Here is an 18,396-nt window from a genome sequence, read left to right as displayed (position 1 = left end):
TGATTGTACCACTTTAACCTGCTTCACTATGTAAACCAACGATGCCTGGTTGTGGCACAGAAAGCTTGGGCATGCTAATATGCATATCATTGAGAAGCTCTCTAGATTGGAACTGGTGAAAAGTCTACCAAAACTCAAGATTAAGAAGAATCATATCTATAATGCCTGCCAATTGGGTAAACATATTCGGACATCATTTAAAGTCAAAGACATTGTCTCTACTACCAAACCTCTTCAAATAATTCACATAGATCTGTTTGGCCCCCACCAAGACCGCAAGCATTAGTGGGAAAAAATATATTTTTGTTATTGTTGATGATTATTCTTATTTTACCTGGGTAATGTTTCTTGCTCATAAATATGAGGCTTTCAAAAACTTTTAGATCTTTTATAGGAAAGTGAAAAGAGAAGCAATAAGCTTCATCACCTATGTTCATAGTGATTATGTAGGAGAATTTAAAAATAAAGCTTTAGAAGAATACTGTGCTTAGAATGGGTACTCTCAAAACTTCTTATCACCTCGATATTCTCACCAAGATAGTGTGGTAGAGCGAAAGAATCAATCCCTTCAGGAAACTGCAAGAATCATGCTACTAGAACACAACCTTCCAGATTACTTTTCGGCAGAGGCATTGATCACAACCTATCACATCATCAATAAATGCCTCTTTCAAAAGTTGCTTTATTGCACCCGATCGAGTAGTAAATCTTTATCAATTAAAGGAAGCTCATTGCAATATCAGTCACTTCTTTAAACTTCAAAACCCATCACTGATTTTTTATCTATATGAACTCGAAGTTTATGAGGATCCTATTAGAATGTTCTATGCCAATCTCCACCTCTCTCCCAATAGCAACAAATCAAAGACTCTTGTTCTTGGCATAAGAATCATACTCAATGATTTTTTGTTTGAAAAGGTATTTGGTACAAAGTTCTTTGGGATAATTTCCTTTATGAATGGCTCCTGGCCTAAAGATTTTGAAGTAAGATTTGAGGAGGTAAAAAAGATCTTGTCCGACCTAGAGTATTCTAGTTTTGGTACCTTGTTTCTCTGCTTCAAGTACAACATCATGACTCATATCATCGCCACCACACTAATCCCAAGAAAAGGCTTCCTTAGCAACATAACCTACCGATATGTGTTTGTCCTATTTTTCATGGTGAAAAAACACAAAATAAATTGGGCTAATTGGTTTCACAAATATATGTTTAAGAGCGCTATAGATGGTCATGCCTCTGCCAGCCTGCCTGTGGACTGCTGATTACCCGAATCCTCCTATACTACTGATCTTGGGCATATTTATATGTCCGAGCGCCAATATTCACCCAAAATAGTCCTAGTTTTATGAACTAAATTATGTGTTTTTATTATGTTTAGTGTACGATTGCATAATATGAGCTAATGGACATGATTAGTAATGCAGGATGGATTATTGATGTATTTTGATTAAATTGGATGCACAATGGGAAAGACATGATGATTGACACTTTGAATTGATTAGTTGGAGTATTGCGGACACTAGAAGAAATTAAAAAGCATGTTTGGAAAGTTGGATTTGGTAGCGGAGCAATGAGCTGAAAGGAATAGAATTTTTGCCTTAGAAAAATAAATGGAGACAATTTCCAGTGGGGGCATGCAATTTGCATGCGTTGCATGCCCTATTTCAGGGGTCCTAACACTTAACATGAATTCTGAAGACAAATTCCAGTGGGAGCATGCAATTTGCGTGTATCGCATGCTCTATTTCAGGTGTACATTCCTTAGAGAAATTTCAGAAGCTTAATTCTAGAGAGTGCGTGTGAAAAGCGTGCGACGCATGCTCCACTGCTATGGAATGCATCATACGATGCACGCTCCAGTGCTATGAAATACATCATGTGGTGCATGATCCAGTACACCCAAGATAATTTTGTCCTAGTATATAAGGAACAGATGAACATAGTTTCAAGAACTTTTTGCAAGCACAGCAGTGGCGAAAAAACATAAAATTCTCTCTTTTATCATTCTTAAACATTCTTTTGAACTTCTTTACTACAAGATTAATTTTAGGTATGATTAATTACTTATTTTTGATGTTGAATTCAAACATGAGTAGCTAAACTCCCTTGTTCTGGGGTTGAGGCCAAGAACATAATTACTCTTTGATATTCTTTATCGTAGTTTCTTTTTGGATTATCATCTGAGTTGTTCTTAATTTCTTGAGCTTACTATTTTGATGAGTGGCCACCATTGAAATAAATTTATATTTCTATGTGGATACGGGAGGAGACCATAGGATAGAATGGAGAAATTAAGGAGTGAGATTCTTATCCATTTATGAAATAAGGGGTTTGAATTAGCATCTAGGATAAGGATATACGTTGAAGCCTTGCTTGGTTCAATTGAAAGAAGATAAATTTATGAATCTGGAAGAATTGCTGTATCTCTGCGGGAGCTGTAGTTGTAATATTCAATAGATAGAAGATTTGAGGTTGGGAGACCAAGATCAGATTATAAACCTTGTGAATCAAAAACCTGATAACCAACTAGGCTGTGATAAGAATAGAGATTTTTACGATTGTTTAAAATGCCTCAACCCTAGAATTCTACTCATTACTGTTTACAACCGTTGCTTGCTTTACTATTGTCACAAATTGTTATTTCTTATTTTTTAATTTATATTTTCATTCTTAATTTCACAATCATCTTGATACTTTTCAACACTTAATACCTCATTGTCTAAAACTAAATGTTGGTTGAATTTCTAGTTGCTTAGTCCTCGTGGGAATGATGTTTGACTGTATAAGTCACTATATTACTTGTACGATCATGTGTACTTGCGTGTGCATTTAAGAGGCAACAAGTTTTTGGAATTGTTGTCGGGGACTAATATAATTAGTACTTTGCTTAATATTTTGTTTTTTATGATAAGTTTAAGGGTTAACGACTTGATCTTAGTGGCTGAATTTTTGCAGGATTAGATGACTACAGGACTGGCGAAATATAAAGAGTTGGTAGAGCCTTTTGCAAAACCAGAACGGATATTTCAACAAAGCCAAAGAGCTCAATATCCCATTCAACAAGTTCAAACGGCTCATCCAGTTGATCTAAATAATCCAGTCGATCCAAATACTAAAAATACCCCAGCTCTGGTTATCCCAATTATTCCTGCTCAACCAGCTGTTTGACCTATTCACGAGGTGGAAATCCTACTCATGAACTATGCGACTAATAGTATTCGTAAGACCGAGCCAGGTGGTCAATTTGAATTGAAGAAAAATATGGTGCAATTGCTGAATTCAGTGGGGCAATTTTTTGGCCTTTCAGATGAAGACCCACAACTGCATATACAAACCTTCCTGGAAATAAGCGATACTTACATTCCTGCAGGGATGAATACTGATTATGTTAGATTGACACTCTTTTCTTTTTCTTAAATTGGGGAAGCAAAGAGGTGGTTACATGCTGAACCACCACTCTTCATCACTTTATGGGAAGATCTAGCTCAAAAATTCCTTATTTGATTCTTTATATCTGGGAGTACTGTACGTTTGAGAGGCGAGATTCTGAGTTTCAGACAGAAAGAAAGAGAGAATCTCTACCAAGCTTGGGAGAGATTTAAACGTATGCTTAGAAATTTCCCTCACCATCATCAGTCTAATGATGTTCCTGTTCATACCTTCTTTGAGGGGTAGAAGCCAAATACCAAGATTCTCTTGGATTCAGTAGCAGGTGGACAAACTCTTGAGAAGACTTATGATGAATTATACACACTGATGAATCGGATTTCACAAGGGAACCCTGAATGGCATAGTGAATTGAGAAGTGCTCCTAAGAAGGTTGTAGGGGTATTAGAGGTAGACCAGTTTACTGAATTATCAGTGTAGATTATAGCAATCTAAAATCATATGTTTACTCCGCTTAATAGCATGAAGTTGGGGGGTTCTACAAGCAACAACTATAACTAATACAGTCCAACAGGTGAATTCTTAGTGTGAAGTTTGTGGAAATAGTAAGCATGCATCAGATACTTGCACGGCTAATCCAGATTTCATTAATTATGTGGTGCATTCAAATAATTAAGGACAATAGACTTTTGGTAAGACATATAAGCCCAATTGGAAAAACCATTCAAATTTCACATAGGGTGAAAATCAGGCACAGAACACTAATCAGTATAAAGGGCCAGTGCAACAAAATCAAAATAGGTTTAGAATAATCAAGCTGCTACCCAAACAAATAATGTGGAGAAGATGTTGAAACAGATTTTAGCTAATCAAGCATAGTTTGCAATAGAGTTAAAGAGTCAACAGTTGGTTACTAGAAATTTGTAGTTGCAACTCAGTCAGATTACAGAAGCACAAAACACAAGACCTCAATGAGGCTCACCTAGTGATACAGAGGCAAATCCAAAGTAGGTAAATACAGTTACAATAAAGAGTGAGGTGCAGTTGAAAAAGGCGGTATCTGAGGAGGTTAGTCCCACAGCCACTGACGATGATCCTAAGGAAAATAAGGAGAAATAGTTAAGGAAAAAGCTACAAGTGATGAAACTCATATGGAAAACAAGCCTCTACCTTTACCATTCCCTCAAAGACAAAGAAAGCATCAAGAGGAGGCCAGTTGCAAGAAATTTTTTGGATCTTCTAAAGCAGGTTCAAGTAAATCTTTCTCTTGTTGATATTCTACAAAGTGTTCCCAAATATGAAAAATACCTGAAGGATATAGTGGAAAATAAGAACCAGATGATAGAGTATGTTATAGTTGTACTTACTGAGGAGTGCACATCTAACATTCAAAACAAACTGCCCATGAAGCTGAAAGATCCAGGTAATTTTACTTTGCAGATCACTATTGGGTAGACGATCAATGCTTGTGGATTGTGTGACTTGGGGGCTAGCATAAATCTTATGCCCACATCTTGGTACCAAAAAATGGGTCTTGGGAGTCCCGAACCCACTACTATTATTTTGAAATTGGCAGATAGGTCCCTTGCTAGTCCGGATGGAATTATTGAAGATGTCTTAGTGCAAGTGGGATCATTAATATTTCCTATTAACTTTGTGATTCCTGATTTTGAAGCTGATTTTGCCATTCCATTTTTTTTGGGATGACCATACCTAGCAACAGGATATTCACAAATTGATATGGCTGCAGGGAAGATGACGCTTAGAGTACATGATAAAGTAGAGATTTTTGATATATACAAGTTGCTAAAGTTGCTTGCTATATATGAGGAGTTGTCTGCTATATCCGTTATAGACCTTGAGTTTGATTGTAGGCTGTTGTTTCCTGATGATCAACTAGAGTGAGTTGTGGTGGGTTGTGATCTGTATGGAGATGTGAAGGCATTAGAATTAGTTCAAGTCATGAATTTGGCGGCAATTGAAACATGAAAATTACCTTTTGAGCTATTGAATAGGCCAATTGGCCCATTTCCCAAAGATTCAATTGATGAAGCTCCAAAATTGGAGCTTAACATTCTTCCTCCTCACTTGAAATATGTTTACCTTGGTGACAATGATACCTTGCATGTTATTTTTTCTGCAGGTTTATCTGATATACAGGTAAAGAAAGCAATGATAGTTTTAAAAAGAAGAAAGAAGGCGATCAGGTGGCAAATATCTGACATTACAGGGATAAATCCAGCATTTTGTATGCACAAGATACACATAGAAGAAGTTTTCAAACCAAGGATACAACAACAACATAGATTAAATCCGATGGTGAAAGACATGGTGTGAAAAGAGGTCATCAAGTGGCTCGATAATGGGATTATTTATCCAATTTTAGAAAGAAAGTGGGTAAGCCCAATACATTGTATTCCAAAGAAAGGTGGAATGACCGTGGTTACCAATGATTCAAATGAACTAATTCCCACTCGCATAGTGACTAGATGGAGAATCTGTATTGACTACAGATGCTATAATCAGATTACCATTGTGCCCGAGGACTAAGAAGAGACTACTTTTACTTGTTCATATGGTATATATGCGTTCAGACACATTCCTTTTAGCCTCTACAATGCACCTGCAACATTTCAGAGATGCATGATGATAATCTTCTATGACATGGTTGAAGAATTTATCGAGGTATTCATGGATGACTTCTCTGTTTATGGTAATTCTTTTGATGTATGCTTACAGAATCTAGATCGAGTCCTAGCTCATTCTAAAGAGACAAATTTGGTGCTGAATTAGGAAAAGTGCCACTTTTTGGTTAAAAAAAAGAATAGTCCCTGGCCAAAATTGCCATAATATGTCATGTAAAGGACTGAAAGTAGATAGAGCCAAAATTAAAGTGATCAAAAAATTGCCACATGCAGTAACAGTCAAGAGAGTGCAAAGTTTCTTGGGGCATGCAGGTTTCTATAGGCATTTTATTCTGGACTTTGCAAAGATTGCAAGCCCTATGTGTAAATTGTTAAAAAAAGAGGCCAAGTTTGATTTTGGGGCGGATTGTCAAGAAGCCTTTGAGAAACTGAAAAAGAAGCTGATAGAAGCTCCTATTTTGATTTCTCTAGATTGGGAGTTGCCATTTGAATCGATATGTGATGCAAGTGATGTGGCTGTTAGATCAGTTTTGGGGCAAAGAAAAGACAAGGTATTACACTCTATTTATTATTCTAGTAAAGTCTTGAATAATGCCTAAATAAATTAGACAATCACTAAAAAGGAGATGCTAGCGGTGGTTTATGCATTCGATAAATTTAGAGCGTACTTGGTGGGCACAAAAGTTATTGTTCGCACAAACCATGCGACCATTAAGTATCTCTTAAATAAAAAAGATACATAGCCTTGATTGATAAGGTGGATTTTATTACTGCAAGAGTTTGACCTAGAGATTCATGATCAGAAAGGAGCAGAGACTCAAGCAGCAGACCATTTGTTGCGGCTGGAGTCTTATGACCATATATTGGATGACTCTCTCTGCATTCAGGAAGAGTTTTTGGATGAAAAATTATTGTCTCTAGATGCGCGTGAGCTTCCGTGGTATGACGATATTGTGGACTTAGTAGCATGTTCAGTTTATCCTCCCGAAGCCACTACTCAACAAAGAAAAAAACTGCTTCATAATTCTCGTGCTTATATTCGTGATGAGTAGTATCTTTTCAAGCAGGGTCCTGATGGAATTATACGTAGATGTATTTTGGAAACTGTATTCACACAAGTGCTATAAAAGTGCCATTCATCTCCTTATGGTGGTCATCATGGGGGTGAAAGAACAGCCAGAAAAGTATTACAATTTGGGTTCTTCTAGCCAATATTATTTAGAGATGCAATAGATTTCGTGAGGAGATGTGATTAGTACAAAAGGTTAGGCATAATTTCAAGGCATCATGAGATACCCCTAAACAATATTCTTTAAGTTGAAGTGTTTGATGTCTAGGGAATTGATTTTATAGGACCATTCCAACCATTTTATGACAACTTGTACATCTTAGTAGCAGTTGACAATGTATCTAAGTGGGTGGAGGCTGCTGCCTTTCAAAAAAATGATGTAAGAGTAGTGCTGAAGTTCGTGAAAAAACACATATTTTCTAGGTTTGGAACTCCCAGAGCTATAATCAGTGATGGAGGTACGCATTTTATTAACACTTGTTTTATGAATCCTTTAGCTAAATATGGTGTTAGGCACAAAGTGGCCACTGTGTACCATCCACAAATAAGTGGTCAGGTTAAGGTATCAAATCAGGAGATAAAGTAGATTCTGCAGAAGATTGTCAATGGACAACGGAATGATTAGGCGGAAAAACTAGATGATGCATTATAGGCATATCAGAAAACTTATAAGACACCCATTGGAACCTATCCATATCATTTGGTTTATGGAAAAGCATGCCATTTTCCTGTAGAGCTGAAACATCAAGCTTATTGGACCGTCAAAAAGTTGAATTTTGAGATGAAGGCTGCTGGAGAGAAAAATTGTTGCAGCTTGTTGAACTTGATGAATTTTTTCTCCATGCTTATGATAATGCTAAACTATACAAGGATAAAACCAAGAGATGGCATGACAGGAAAATTTAGGATAGAGTGTTTGTACCTGGACAACTTGTTCTGCAATTCAATTCAAGGTTAAAGTTATTTCCTAAAAAATTATGGTCTAAGTGCTCTGGGCCTTTTGAGGCGGTATGAATAATGCCTCATGGAGAGGTTAAACTAGGGAACAGAGAGAAGACTGAAATTTTTTTTGTGAATAGACAAAGAATGAAGCATTATTTGGTGAATCATGAAGATAGCACAATGTGTCCATCACCTTTGCAGATGAGTGAGATTGAGCCGAGTCGTGCCATAATGTAAAATAAGGTGCTACATAGGAGGCAACCCACGAATGTAATGTAATAAGAGTAGTTCCTTTTTATTTTAGTTGTTAGGAAAGAAAAAGATATTAAAAATACAAAAAAATGCATCGTGCCACGACAAAACTAAGGCGCAGAGTTGGAGGAAACCCACTTTTTCTTATGTTAATTTGTTGTTTTTAGTTAGTATGCAGGAATGAGATACACTGAAGTATGGAGGTAAATGAGAGGGAAGTGAAACAAGGTTGGGGAAGCATTTAGGTAAGTAACATACTACCTATTGAGAGGTACAAGAGTGAAAAAGAAAAAAGGGATGCAATATTGCCTGTTTTAACTTAATTTGTGCAAGAAATAATGCTTAATCCAGTAGTATCGTGCGAATAGCACACGTCGTATGCACTACTTCAGTGCAATGCATCGTGTGCCGCCCGCTCAGTTTACCCTATGTACAAAATGCAGAAATTTGGGTAAATAGTTTTTAAGTTGCTTTAAATACCCCTTTATCTCCCAAATTTTCCTGCTTTTCTAAACCTAAATTGTGCCGCCCTTAAAATCCCCAAAGATAAATTCTCTCAATCAATTTAGTTCTTGTCCCATAGGCACTGAAGAGGCTTTTGTTTGTCTTTTGTTTCAAGATTATTGAGGTAAGTACTTACTCTTTTTTCCTTTAATTCAATGGTATGCATAAATTGATGAAATGATAGCCATATTTGACGATTTAGTGCAACTTATGCAATGAGAATGTTATATCGAATATTATGACCTCTGGTAGTTGTTAATTTGTGCTCATCCTTTGCTGTTAGTGACTTTTTGTGTTAAATTCAGTATGGTTGGAGTACGTTGAGCTTGTTTAGTTGTGGGTTGAGTTAGGTGGAATAATTTTTGTCAATCGCTCTTGGAGCTGTAATGTATTGTTGAATGATGTTCGTGGGTAAATTGTGTTAATGTACTTTTGCTATAGCTGTAATATACTGATTGTTGTGATATGGTTATAGTGGGAACAATGATATGCATTATTGCTTAAAAGAAAGATGTGTTTTCATGATGTGCTATGTGTATCTGTTGTCTGATTTTATATTGAATGGTGCACTTATGTACTAATATAAAGTCTGTCTAGTTAGTGTCTGTTGGAGGAAGGGCAGATTTTAATGTGTTATAAAGGAGACAACATATGAAGTTTTCTTCTTTATTTGAAATTATGTGAGCAATTGTGTTTGTACGAACTGTTACATGGGGGAAGTCTGAGTAGCCTTGTCATTTATATCCACAAATAGGTACTAGCAACTAAGTGTGGGGTGGCCTAACCACCACACACTTCATGTTTGCTAACTTGAACATAACTGGTTTATTTTATGTGGGTGTTGCATAATTTTTCTGACAAGTATCATGTCAAACCACCAACAAAAGGGAAAAGCTAAAGTGGAATCTTCTAAGTGGACTCAAAAAAAACAGACAAAGTGCTAGTGCATCTCATCCCCCACCTTTCCCAAGTGGGCAGCCACTGATATTGGTATCAGAAGGGTGTTAGAGTTGGGATGGAAATGGTATTCAGCGCATGATGAGATGAAGTATGTCGAAGATCAGTTCATTAACAAGGAGAACTTACTTAAGAAATTTCCCAGCGTGGTTTGAAGAATAGAAAATTACAAATACAGGTCCAATTTGACTAGCCATATGAGTGCATCCTGAGCTTAACTAGAGAGTTTTGTGCTAATTGGGACCCGTATGATAGGGATTCCGAAGTAAGAATATAAGGACGAGTCATTACTTTTAATGCTCATACATTAAATGTACTCCTTAGGATGGCAGAAGTTGATACTGAGCCACTTAAGCAGATACATATCAAACCACCATATGCTTATATCCGCCATTTGTAATGTAGTACTCGCTCAACTGTAAGATAGACACGCAAAAGAGGAAGCGACATTCAACTCAAATTACCATTCAACTATATGAACAGGGAGGCCCGAGTATGGGCAAAGATTATCTATGCATGTCTACTTCAGGCCACTCACATGACTAATGTGACACGTGATAGGGTTTTATTGATATATGATTTAATGTGAGATAATGTTGACGTGAATGTTGGGAGCATGATTTTCTCAGGTATGAAGAAGGAAAGGCTGAATCAAGAGCACAGGTATGGTTTTGGGGGCCTAGTGACCAGATTTTTGCTCAATGAAAGTGTTGAAGAAGAGGCTATGGTCTATCGACCTTCCATAATCACGATTTTGGGGGCCTAGTGACCAAATATTTGCGCAATAAAGGTGTTGAAGAAGAGGCTATGGTCTATCGACCTTCTATAATCACTAATCCAATTGATGTATCCCGCACTAAAAGGAGTAATGCTTATGGTTTGACATTGACTATGCCCGAGCATTAGAATCAGACAGATGAGAACATAACCCGGATGTTTGGGCTACAGATGCTATAGTTGTAGATTTGGAGATGCCATACTACTCTACAGGAGGTTAGAGTGGTGGAGCTGGACTCTCCTCTTGGTCATTATGCAAGGAACATGCTATAGATAGGTCCTGATTTTCTAGAACCTATTTATTATGATGTTCCCACAGATAAGGAACGGAGGCTGTGGTGTTCAGATGATGAGATAGAGGAGGAGGATGTTGATGATTTAGACCCAGGAGATAATCATGTTGATGATGGAAAGGATGGCATGTGATCAGGGAGTCCCTCCCCACTTCACACTATGCTTATTTTATAAGCACTGGGATAATGCTTCCTTTTAAGTGCGGGGTGGTGGAATTCTCATTCTTTCTACTTCATTTGTTTTATGCTTTCGGGACAATTTTGTTTATTTCATGTTTTGTTTTGTTTGGATGATTTTCTATCTATTTGGAATGTTATGTCTGTAATAGTTAGTAAGTTGAAAGAATTATTGCAATTTGCCCTCAAGGCATTTTTCGCGTATTGTTTCAGTTGAAGTATTTATGTTTGCCCTCTTTGGCAATTTTAGTTCAATGTATTTATTTTTTCCCTCATTTGCAATTCAGTAATTGTTAGTTGCCCTTCCCTATGATAGATGGATGATAACCGTCTTAAGAAGAGTTAGTCTTTAGAAGCTAAGAGAATTGATAAGAACTCGATTATGACTTTTGAGAAATGATTTATGTTGGACTAGATTTTTTTTATTTTTTTAGAGACTTTAAGTGAAGTTGTTTTGAAAATTAGAAGCTAAGAGAATTGATAAGAACCCAATTACGACTTTTGAGAAATGCTTTGTGTTGGGCCAGAATATTTTTTTATTTTTAGTAACTTTAAATGAAGTTGTTTTGAAACAAAAGGAAAAGAATGAGTTATTTTTAGATGTTAAATCTCAATAGGTGTAATGCGATTTGATTGACTTAATGTTGAATTTGACAAAGAAGAAGATTGGAAACCCTAAGGATCCGATTTGATTCCTTGCATTCACTTTGAGAGTGAGTACTTGTTTATATCTTACATGTATAGGAATGTCTAGAACTTGTCCGGTGTGTTTACAAAGAGAAATAAAGGGTGTTGGGTGTAAGAAGTGATTTAGGAATTTCTTTGTTGTCCAAATTGTAAAGACTTTACTTACCTACCCTTATACATGTCCCTAGTTAACCCCGTTGAGCCTAAACCCTAATTTATTTGGTTGCCTTATATGTAGACTAATCCATTCTTTGATAGACCTTGATTCGATCCATAGCTTTTAAGCGCTTTAGTATAAATGATTAAATGAGTAGGGGGTATTAAATTGAATTAGGAAAAATGGTGAAAGTGAAGCCCTAAAGAAGTTGTTATTTGTGTGTTAATCGTGATGGTTAGGAGTTATAGAAAATTTGAAAGAAATTTCAGTTTCTATAGCCCGGTTTTTGTTACAATGAACCTGTTTTGGCCTTGGTCCATCTCGGACATTGTACACCTCAACCAAGGCTAATAGCTTTGGTTGAGGAAGGCTATGATAGGGTTGCATAAAAATAAATGGGTGTGAAGAAGAGCTAAGAATTGAACCAAGATGTAAAAGAAAAATACTCCTACCATAGTTTTTGTTAATGTGCTTAGTAAAATTGGGGTAAAACGAATGATGTGTGAAGGTAATGAAGTGGAAATTGGGTTGATAAAATTTGAGTTCTATTCAAGATTGACATGTATTAAAGCGCTTAGGGAGATTAGTCACTATTTCCTAAATAGTTCCTACCTATCCCTTAGCCTACATTACAACCATGGCAGACATAATTGATCCTACATTTCAACATCCGACTATTAGTGGAGTAGAAAACTAAGGACAAGCTTATGGTTCATTATCTATCATCTAGGAATTCTTTTTTGAGATTGAGTGATTAAATGTTGATACCCCCCTCATGAGAAATATAGAAAAATTATGAGTGGTAAGGGGGAATTTTTTTTTATGAGGGTGCATGTGGATGAAAGTTTGGATTACTTGTTATGTTAGCTGATTGAGTGATTTGATTAAGTTTACCAAAAACATCTTGTGTCTCTATTGAGATAACGAGGTTTGAAACTAATTGTGTATGTGAATAGAAGTATTCATGACATGTTTTGAGATAAAAAGTCACTGTGTTGAATAGTAAGTGCCTAACACAAGCATAACTTTTAGGTTGTGACGTGAAGCTTAATTAGGTATTATATTTGTGATTGTTCGGGAACGAACAAGGTTCTAAGTGTGGGGTTGTGATCTTGGGAATATTTATATGTCCGAGTGATAATATTCACCCAAAATAGTCCTAGTTTTATGAGATAAATGTGTGTTTTTATTGTGTTTAGTGTACAATTGCTTGATATGAGATAATGGACATGATTAGTAATGCAGGATAGATTATTGATGTATTTTAGTTAAATTGGATGGACAATGGGAAGGACATGATGATTGACACTTTGAGTTGATTATTTGGAGTATTGCGGACACTGGAAGAAGTCGAAAAGCATGTTTGGAAAGTTGGATTTGGTAGCGGAGAAATGAGCTATAAGGAATGGAATTTTTTCCTTAGAAAAATACATGGAGACAATTTCTAGTAGGGACATGCGATTTGTGATTTGCGTGCATCGCATGCCCTATTTCAGGGGTCCCTGCACTTTACGTGAATTTTGAAGACAAATTCCAATGGGAGCATGCGAATAGCGTGCGTCACATGCTCTATTTCAGGGGTTCCATGCCTTAGCCAAATTGTCAAATTTTCAAAGACAAATTCCAGTGGGAATATGCAATTTGCGTGCGTCGCATACTCCATTTCAGGTGTCTAATGCTTTAGAGAAATTTCAGAAGCTTAATTCAACAGAGTGCGTATAAAAAACGTGTGATGCATGCTCCACTGCTATGGAAGGTATCATGCGAAGCACACTCCATTGCTATGAAATACATCATGCGGCGCGTGATCCAGTCCACCCAGAACAATTTTGTCCTAGTAGATAAGGAACACGTGAACAAAATTTCAAGAACTTTTTACAAGCACAATAGCGGCGGAAAAGCATAAAATTCTCTCTTTTAAGGTTCTTAGATATTCTTTTGAATTTCTGTAATTCAAGATTAATTTGGGGTATGATTAATTACTTATTTTTGATGTTGAATTCAAACATGAGTTGCTAAACACCTTTGTTCTGGTGTTGAGGCCAAGAACATGATTACTCTTTGATATTTTTTATCGTAGTTTCTCTTTGGATTATCATATGAGTTGTCCTTAATTTCTTGAGTTTACTATTTTGATGAGTGGCCACCATTGAAATAAATCTATATTTCTATGTGAATTCGGAAGGAGAATCGTAGGATAGAAAGGAGAAATTAAGGAGCGATGTTCTTATCATTTTATGAAATAAGGGGTTTGAATTAGAATCTAGGATAGGGATATACCTAGAAGCCTTGCTTGGTTCAGTTGCAAGAATATAAATTTTTGAATCTAGAAGAATTGTTGTATCTCTGCAGGAGTTGTAGTTGCAATATTCAATAGATAGAAGATTTGAGGTCGGGAGACCAAGATAGGATTATAAACCTTGTGAATCAACAACCGATAACCAACTAGACTTCAATAAGAATGGAAATTTGTATAATTGTTTAAAATACCTCAACCCATGAATTCTCACCATTACTGTTTACAATTGTTGCTTGCTTTACTATTGTCACAAATTGTTATTTCTTATTTTTTAATTTATATTTTCATTCTTAATTTCACAATCATCTTGATACTTTGCAACACTTAATACCTCATTGTCTAAAACTAAATGTTGGTTGAATTTCTAGTTGCTTAGTCCTCGTGGGAACGATATTTGACTGTCTAAGTTACTATATTACTTGTACAATCACGTGCACTTGCGTGTGTGTTTGAGATGCAATAAGTTTTTGGCACTGTTACCGGGGAGTAATATAATTACTACTTTGCTTGATTTTTGATTTTTGATGATAAGTTTAAGTGTTAACGACTTGATCTTAGTGGCTGAATTTTTGTAGGATTAGCTGACTATAGGACTGGCGAATGATAAAGAGCTAGTAGAGCCTTTTGCAAAACCAAAACTGATATTTCAACAGAGGCGAAGAGTCCAATATCCCATTCAACAGGTTTAAATTACTCATCCAGCTGATCCAAATTATTTGGTCGATCCAAATGCCGGAAATGTTCCAGCTCTAATTATCCTAGTTGTTCCTGCTCAACCAGCTATTAAAACTGTTCGTGAGGTGGAAATCCCACTCACAAACCATGTGACTAACAAAATTTTCAAGTTCGAGCTAGGTGGTCGATTTGAATTGAAGCAGAATATGGGGCAATTGTTGAATTCAGTGGGGCAATTTTCTGGCCTTTCACATGAAGACCCGCAATAGTATATACAGACCTTCTTAGAAATAAGCGATACTCATATTCCTGCAGGGGTGAATACTGATTATGTCAGACTGACACACTTCCCTTTTTCTTTAATTAGTGAAGCAAAGAGGTGGTTACATACTGAACCACCACTCTCCATTACTTCATGAATAGATCTAGCTCAAAAGTTTCTTATTCAATTCTTTCCATTAGGGAATACTTCATGTTTGAGAAGCGAGTTTTGAGTTTCAGACAGAAAAAAGGAGAGAATCTCCACCAAGCTTGGGAGAGATTTAAAAGTATGCTCAGAAATTGCCCTCACCATCATCAGTCTAATGATGTTCTTGTTCATACCTTTATTGAGGGATTAGAGCCAAATACCAAGATTCTCTTGGATTGAGCAGTAGGTGGACAAACTCTTGAGAAGACTTATGACGAATTATGCACACTGCTGAATCGGATTTCACAAGGGAACCCTGATTGGCTTAGTGACTCGAGAAGTGTTCCTAAGAAAGTTGCAGGGGTATTAGAGGTAGACCAATTTACTGCATTATTCGTGCAGATTGCAACAATGCAAAATCATATGCTTACTCATCTTTATAGCATGAAGTTGGAGGTTCCACAAGTAGCAGCTACAACTAATGCAGCCCAACAGGTAAATTCTTGGTGTGAAGTTTGTGTAAGTAGTGAGTATGTAGCAGATGCTTGCATGGCTAATCCAGATTTTATTAATTACATTGGCAATGCAAATCATCAAGGACAACAGAATTTTGGTAATACATAAAATCCCATTTGGAGGAACCATCCCAATTTCTCATGGAGTGGAAATCAGCCACATAACACTAATCAGTATAAGGGGCCAGTGCAATAGAATCAATAGCAAGTCCAGAATAATCAAGCTGCTACCCAAACAAGTAATGTGGAGGAGATGTTGAAACAAATTTTAGCTAATCAAGCATAGTTTGCAACAGAGTAGAAGAGTCAACAGTTAGTTACTAGAAATTTAGAGTTGCAACTTGGTCAAATTATGGGAGCACAAAATACAAGACCTTAAAGAGGCTTACCTAGCGATACAGAGGCAAATCCAAAGCAGGTATATGCAGTTATAATGAGGAGTAGGGTGTAGTTAAAGGAGGAGGTATCTACAGAGGTTAGTCCCATAGCTACTGATGATGATCCTAAGGCAAATGAGGAGAAAGAGGTCAAGGAAAAAGATGCAAGTAATAAAACTCATATGGAAGCAGAATCTACCTCTTCCATTCCATCAAAGATAGAAAAAACATTAAGAGGAGGCCAATTACTTAAATTTTTGGTTCTTCTAAAGCAGGTTCAAGTAAATCTTCCTCTTGTTGATATTCTACAGAGTGTTCCCAAATATACAAAATACTTGAAGGATATAGTGGCAAATAAGAACTAGTTGATAGAGTATTCTATAGTTTTACTTACTGAGGAGTGCACATCCAAGATTCAAAACAAACTGCCTACGAAGCTGAAGCATCTGGGTAGTTTCACTTTGCAGATCACTATTGGGTAGACTATCAGTGCTCATGGATTGTGTGACTTGGGGACTAGCATAAATCTTATGGCCACATCTTGGTACCGAAAGATAGGTTTTGGGAGTTCCAAACCCACTTTTATTGTTTTGAAGTTGGCAGATAGGTCGCTTGCTAGGCTAGAAGAAATTATTAAAGATGTCTTGGTGTAAATGAGATCATTAATCTTTGTTGTAGACTTTGTGATTCTTGATTTTGAAGCTGATCCAGTAGTTCTATTTATTTTGGGACAACCATTCCTAGCAACAGGACAATCACTAATTGATGTGGTAGCATGGAAGATGGCGATAAGAGTGCATGATAAAGTAGAGGTTTTTGATGTATACAAGGAACTAAATTGCCTGCTATATATGAGTTGTCTGCTATATCCGTTATATACCTTGAGTCTGGTTGTAGGCTGTTGTTGTCTGATGATCTACTAGAGCGATCTTTGGTGGGTCATGATCTGTATGGAGATGTAGAGGCATTGGAATTAGTTCAAGTCATGAATTTGAGAGCTATTAAAACATGAAAGTTGCCTTTTGAGCCATTAAACAGGCCAATTAGCCTATCTCCCAAAGCTTTAATTCATGAAGCTCAAAAATTAGAGCTTAAGGTTCTTCCTCCTCACTTGAAATATGTTTAACTTTGTGACAATGATTCCTTGCCTATTATTTGGTCTGTAGGTTTATCTGATATACAGGTAAAAAAAGCAATGACAGTTTTGAAAAGAAGGAAGAAGGTGATCGGGTGGCAGATGTCTAACATTATAGGGATAAATCTAGCTTTTTGCATGCCCAAGATACACATGGAAGAAGGTTTCAAACCAAGGGTGTAGCAATAACATAGATTGAATCTGGTGATAAAAGATGTGGTGCGAAAAGAGGTCATCAAGTGGCTCGATAATGGGCTTGTTTATCCAATTTCAGACAACAAGTGGGTAATACCAAAACATTGAGTTCCAAAGAAAGGTGAAATGAACGTGGTTACCAATGAAGTAAATAAGCTAATTCTCACTCGTATAGTGACTGGATAGAGAATCTGTATTGACTACTTAATGCTGAATGAAGCCACAACAAAGGACAATTATCCTATCTCATTCATTGATCAGATGTTGGATAGATTGGTAGGGCAGTACTACTACTATTTTCTTGATGGTTAGTCGGGCTATAATCAGATCACCATTGCACCCGAGGACTAAGAAAAGACTATTTTTACTTGTCCATATAGTATATATGTGTTCAGACGCATGCCTTTTGGCCTCTGTAATGCACCTGCAATATTTCAGAGAAGCAGGATGGCAATCTTCTATGAAACGATTGAAAAATTTGTCGAGGTATTCATGGATGACATCTCTGTTTATGGTAATTATTTTGATGTATGCTTGCAAAATCTAGATCGAGTCCTAGCTCATTGTGAAGAGAAAAATTTGGTGCTGAATTGGAAAGAGTGCCACTTTTGGTTAAGGAAGGAATAGTACTTGGCCATAACGTGTCATGTGAAGGACTAGAAGTAGATAGATCCAAAATTGAAGTGATTAAAAAGCTGCCACATCCAGTAATAGTCAAGGGAGTACGAAGTTTCTTGGGGCATGTAGGTTTCTACAGGCGTTTTATTCAGGACTTTTCAAAAATTTCAAGCCCGATGTGTAAATTGTTAGAAAAAGAGGCCAAGTTTAATTTTAGGGTGGATTGTCAAAAAGCCTTTGAGAAGCTAACAGAAGCTCCTATTTTGATTTCTCCAGATGGAAGTTGCCATTTGAATTGATGTGTGATGCAAGTGACGTGGCTATT

The 18,396-nt window shown here is 36.6% G+C and overlaps 2 non-coding genes across 2 annotated transcripts; both read right to left on the bottom strand.

Moving 5' to 3' along the window:
• Window positions 1-3,529: 3,529 nt before the first annotated feature.
• LOC124899057 lies at window positions 3,530-3,636 on the bottom strand. The gene has a single exon (XR_007056195.1). It is a non-coding gene; the product is annotated as a small nucleolar RNA R71 (small nucleolar RNA).
• An 11,659-nt stretch (window positions 3,637-15,295) lies between these two features.
• On the bottom strand, window positions 15,296-15,401 carry LOC124899025. The gene has a single exon (XR_007056164.1). It is a non-coding gene; the product is annotated as a small nucleolar RNA R71 (small nucleolar RNA).
• Window positions 15,402-18,396: the final 2,995 nt, after the last annotated feature.

The sequence above is a fragment of the Capsicum annuum genome, chromosome 5, assembly GCF_002878395.1.
Source record: "Capsicum annuum cultivar UCD-10X-F1 chromosome 5, UCD10Xv1.1, whole genome shotgun sequence".
NCBI classification, from domain to species: domain Eukaryota; kingdom Viridiplantae; phylum Streptophyta; class Magnoliopsida; order Solanales; family Solanaceae; genus Capsicum; species Capsicum annuum.
This window is presented reverse-complemented; position numbering and strand designations above follow the sequence as displayed.